Below are 5,516 nucleotides of genomic sequence, written 5' to 3' on the forward strand. Positions count from 1 at the left end.
GGAAAGCACAGAGTTTACAGATCATACAAATCAACCACAAAGCCTAAAAAACAAAGCAGTCTCTTAATAGCAATATGACAGGAACAAACAAATCCCCATATATCAGTAATTAACTTAATTGCGAATGGAATGAACATACCACTTGAAAGGCATAGTGACAGATTAGATAAAGAAGCATGATCCATCCTTCTGTTGTCTTTAGGAAACCCATATCACTGCAAATGACACCCACAGGCTCAAGGTAAAGGGCTAGAGAAAAATCTTCCAGGCAAATGGAAAACAGAAAAGAATAGGAGTGACTATTTTTATATCCAATAAAGTAAACTTTAAACTGATAAAAGTCAAAAAGGACACTACATAATGATAGAAACCTCAATCTACCAGCCAGAAATATCCATCTTAAATATATATATACATAAATATATATACATCCAATATAGGAGAACCCATATTTATAAAACAATTGATAATTAAACTAAGAGAGGACATAGACAGCCATACGATCATGGTTAGAGACATTAATAACCCACTAATAGCCTTAGACAAGTCATCAAGGCAAAAAACTAACATGAAAATCCAGAACCTTAAAACTCAACCCATTGGACCTAATAGACTTCACCCAAAAACCACAGAATATATATTTTTCTCATCAACACATGGAATATACTCCAAGATCAACCACATATTCGGGCATAAATCAAGCATGAACAAATTTCAAAAGGTTGAAATCATATCAAGCATCTTCTCAGACCACAGTGGAGAAAAATAAATGTTATCACCAACAGGAATCCCCCAAAACACACAAATACTTTAAATTAAACAACATGCTTCTGAAAGACTTTGGGTTAACACACAAGTCAAGGCAGAAATAAATAGATTCTGGGGAACAAATGAAAACAAAGACACCACACCCCAAAACCTCTGGGATACCATGGAAGCAACCTTGAGAAGAAGTTTAAGCACTGCATGCACATACCAAGAAAATAGAAGGATCTTAAACAGTCTAACATCACAACTAAAGGAACTGGAAAGACGAGGAATCCTGTTGCAGAATTAGTGGAAAAATGGATAAAGTTCAATGAAGTGAAAATCTGGTTCTTTAAAAGGATAAATAAGATAGACAGATTCGTGGCCACCAGATGAGGGAGAAAGAGAGAGAGCGTGCATGCATACGCACAAGCATGAGAGAAAGAATGAATTTGAATAAACACAATTAGAAATTAAAAAGGTGATGTTACAACTGACCCTGAAGTGATACAAAAGATTATCAGGGATTACTACCAATATCTGAACATCTGTATGAGAGTAAACCAGACAATGTGGAGGAATTCCTGGCATTGCATAGTCTCCCAAGATAGAAGGAGGACAAAATTAAAGCCCTAAACAGACCAATAACAATCCAATAAATTGACTGAGTAATAAGAAACGTCCCCACCAAAAAATTCTGGACCAGATGGTTTCTCAGTTCAATTCTACAAGATGTACAAGGAAGAGTTGATACCAGTCCTATTGAAAATATTCCAGGCCATTGTTTTGCTAGAGTCTGGTGTGGCCATGGGCTCTTTGAGCCATGGCTGTCGCCATGCTTCCTGGCTTTGGTCCCCCTCCCTCACCTTGGGGAGGTGAATCTTCTATCTTCCTTCTCTTTCTCTCTCTAATTCACTTTTAAATAAACTTTTCTTTCTTAAAACAGAAAATATTCCAAACAATTGAAAAGGAAGGAATTCTCTCTAGCTCATACCATCCTGATACCCCAAAACGGTAAAGACCCAACAAGAAAAGGAAACTGCAAGCCAATTTTCTTGATAAACACAGGTGCAAAAATTCTCAACAAGATTCTAGTAAATCATATCTAACAGCACATTTCAAGGATGGCCCATCATGACATTAGATGGGCTTACTTCTTAGGATGCAAGACTGGTTCAACATATGCAAATCAATATATGTAATCCATCATAATTGGGTATAAAATCTAGAACCACATGGTTATTTCATTAGATACAGAAAAAGCATTTTATAAAAGCCAATATCCCTACTTGACAAAAACCCTCAAACACCTAGACATTGAAATGTTCTTCAAAATAATGAGCTGTCTATGAAAAACCTGCAGCCAACATCATTACTTAATGGGCAGAGGTTGGAAGCATTCCCTTTAAGAACTGGAACAAGACACGGATGCTTACTCTTACCCTTCCTATTTAACATAGTACTGGAAGTCCTAGAAGGAGCAATCAGGTAGGAGAAAGAAATAAAGGGCATCCAAAGAGGAAAAGAAGTTAAGGTATCCCTCTTTGCAGATTATATAATTCTATACCTAGAAAACTCTAGAGTCTGTCAAAAACCTCCTCACACTGATCTATAACTTGGGTAAAGTCTTGAGATACAAAATCAATGTACAAAAACCAGTTGTATTTCTATAGTCCAACAACAAGCAGACTGAGAAACAAATATAGAACACAATTTCATTCCCATTAGCCATGAAAAAATAAATAAAATAAAATACCGTGGCATCCGTCTAACAAAAGAGGAGAAAGACCTTTACAATGAGAACTACAAAACACTACTGAAGAAATCAAAGACAACATAAACAAATAGAAGAACATTCCATGTTCGTGGATTGAAAGAATCAATATTGGCAAGATATCCATTCTACCCAAGGAAATCTACAGAGTCACCCCAATGCCTATCAAATTACCAGCATCATTTTTCACAAACCTGGAAAAGACAATACAGAAATGCATATGGAAGCAAAAAAAAATAAAAAAATAAAAAAGAATCTGAATAGCTAAAGCAATTTTCAGTGAAAAGAACAGAGTTGGAGACATCACATTTCCAGACCTCAAAATTTAGTAAACTGACTGTAGTAACTAAGGCAGCATGCTACTGGTGCAGAAATAGACACATATAAAATGGAACAGGACAGAGAATCCAGAAATAAAACCACAGACCCTCGACTAACTCATCTTTGACAAAACTGACAACAAACACTGGGGAAAAGAAACCTTATTTAGCAGATGATTGCTGGTAAAACTAGCTAACCACATGCAAAAAAGTCAAAGCGGACCCCTACCTATCACCATATACAAAAATTAACTCAAAATGGATCAGGGACTTAAATGTGAAACCTCAAACTATAAGAATCTTAGAGGAAAACTTAGGGAACACCCTCCTGGACATTGGAGTAGGCAAGGAATTCATAGCCAAGTCCTCAAAAGTAAAAACAGCAAAATCTAAAATTGACAGGTGAGATCTTACCAAACTAAAAAAGGTTTTGCGCAGCAAAAGAAACCCATAAAGAGAGTCAAGAGACAACCCGCAGAATAAGGAAAACATATTTGTGAGCTATACATCCAACAAAGGCCTGCCATCCAGGATCTATAAGGAGCTCAAATAAATTGACAGGAATAAAAACAAATAACCCCATTGAAAAGTAGGCAAAGGACATGAACTGATATTTCTTAAAGGAAGATATACAGGCAGCCAACAAACATGAAAAAATGCTCAGCTTCACTAATTAGAGAAATGAAAATCAAAACTACAGTGACTTTCCACCATATCAGTCAGGATGGCTATCATTGAAAAGTCAAAAAACAATAGGTGCTGGTGAAGCTACAGAGAAAAGAGAACACTGTTGGTGGGAATGTAAGCTAATTTAATCTTTGTGGAAAGCAGCGTGGCATTTTTCTCAAAAAGCTCATAATTGAGCTACCATATGATCCAGCAATCCCACTTTTGGGTATATACCCAGAAGAGCATAAATCACTCTCTCATAAAGACACCTGTACACATATATTTACTGCAGCAGTTTTCACAATAGCAAAAATATGGAATCAATCCAGATGCCCATTGGAAGTAGACAGGATCATGAAAATGTGTTACATATACATGCTGGAATACTATGCAGACATAAATAAGAACAAAATAATGTCCTTTGTAGCATCATGAATGCATCTAGAGACCATCATTCTAAGAGAACTATCACAGAAACCAAAAACTAAATACCGCATGTTCTCACTGAAAAATGGTCTCTAAGCATCGGGCACATGAACACAAAGGGATCAACAAATGCTGGGCACTGTTGAAGGAAGGAGGGAGGGGATGAGGGATAAGGGGAAGACAACAACCCATTGGATACTATTGGGAGAGAGGACACACTAGAAACCCAAACCTCACCTGCCTGCAATTTACTTGTACAGCAAATCCTCACATGTACCCCACAACTCTAAAATATCTTTTTTTTTTAAAAAAAAGGAAAACAAACAAAAACAAAGTGCTGGGATTATAGGTGTGAACTAGCATGCCTGACCAAAGACAGGGCCTTTGAAGAGATGATGAAGGGTAGGTCCTAATCCAATCTGGTTGCAGTCTTGTAACAAAAGGAAATGTGAACATCGGTACCAGAAATACATGTGCACAGAGAAAAAAACCATATGGGGACACAGTGAGAAGGCTATCCTTAAGCCAAGGAGAGAAGCCTCAGGAGACATCACATCTGTTAATTTCTTGACCTTGAACTTCTACCCTCCAAAACTGTGAAAAATAAAATTTCTGTTGTTTAAAAAATAAAATAAAATAAACAGCCAGATCTCAAGTAAACGAATAGAACCAGAACTCACTCTGTAGTGAGAAGGTCATTTTTGAGAGATCATCCCCCATGACCCAAACACCTCCCAATACATCCCACCTCCATCACTGGGGATCACATTTCATCATGAGATTTGGAGGGAACAAACAGCCAAACGATATCAGTTTGTGAGGGTGTTTCCAAAAAAGTCTGGCACGTGAGCTAATGGTCTTGTTGGAGACCTGCTCCAGTGGGGGGTCGGCCTGAAGAGGAGGTGAGAGAAGTGGCGATAGACAGAGATCACACACCTTCGATGAGGATGGCAATCACTGCAAAACTTTATTGCTCATGAGGCTATATTTATAATGCTCTTTTTGGCATAATCTTAACATTACACGTATAATTTTCCAACTAGTTACAATTTACAACATATGATATCCAAAACCCCTTTAGTTGACCTTTAATCTTTAATGATCTAAACAAAAATGTCTATTATATATGCTAACCTTTAACTTTATAATGCTTATATATCTATTTAATATTTTACAACTGTAGCAACAAATATTGGCTTATGCCCCTAAGGTGTGAAACCTGCTGATGTAAGGCAAGTCTTTTTTACTTCCTTTAAGGGATGTTTCTTAACTTCTCTATTCCATCTTAACTTCTCTATTCTATCTTATAAATCTTATTCTATACTTTAACTCTATTTAAATTTTTATATCTATAATTTTTTTATTTCTATTATTTATCTTATACTTTTATATCATCTATGATTTATATACTATCTATTAACCAACACCATATCTTGTGTCCCACTTCACACATACTTTCTTTTTCTGTTCCCACAGGATTTTAGCCTTTTCAGACATAATCAGAGATTCACTATGCTTTATCTGCTCCCAGGTGGAAACCTCACGGGCTCTGATCCTGCGTCCATTTATCCAAAACCATC

The sequence above is a fragment of the Carlito syrichta genome, unplaced genomic scaffold (genome assembly GCF_000164805.1).
Source record: "Carlito syrichta isolate Samal-C Ts95f unplaced genomic scaffold, Tarsius_syrichta-2.0.1 Scaffold309214, whole genome shotgun sequence".
In the NCBI taxonomy this organism is placed as follows: Eukaryota; Metazoa; Chordata; class Mammalia; order Primates; family Tarsiidae; genus Carlito; species Carlito syrichta.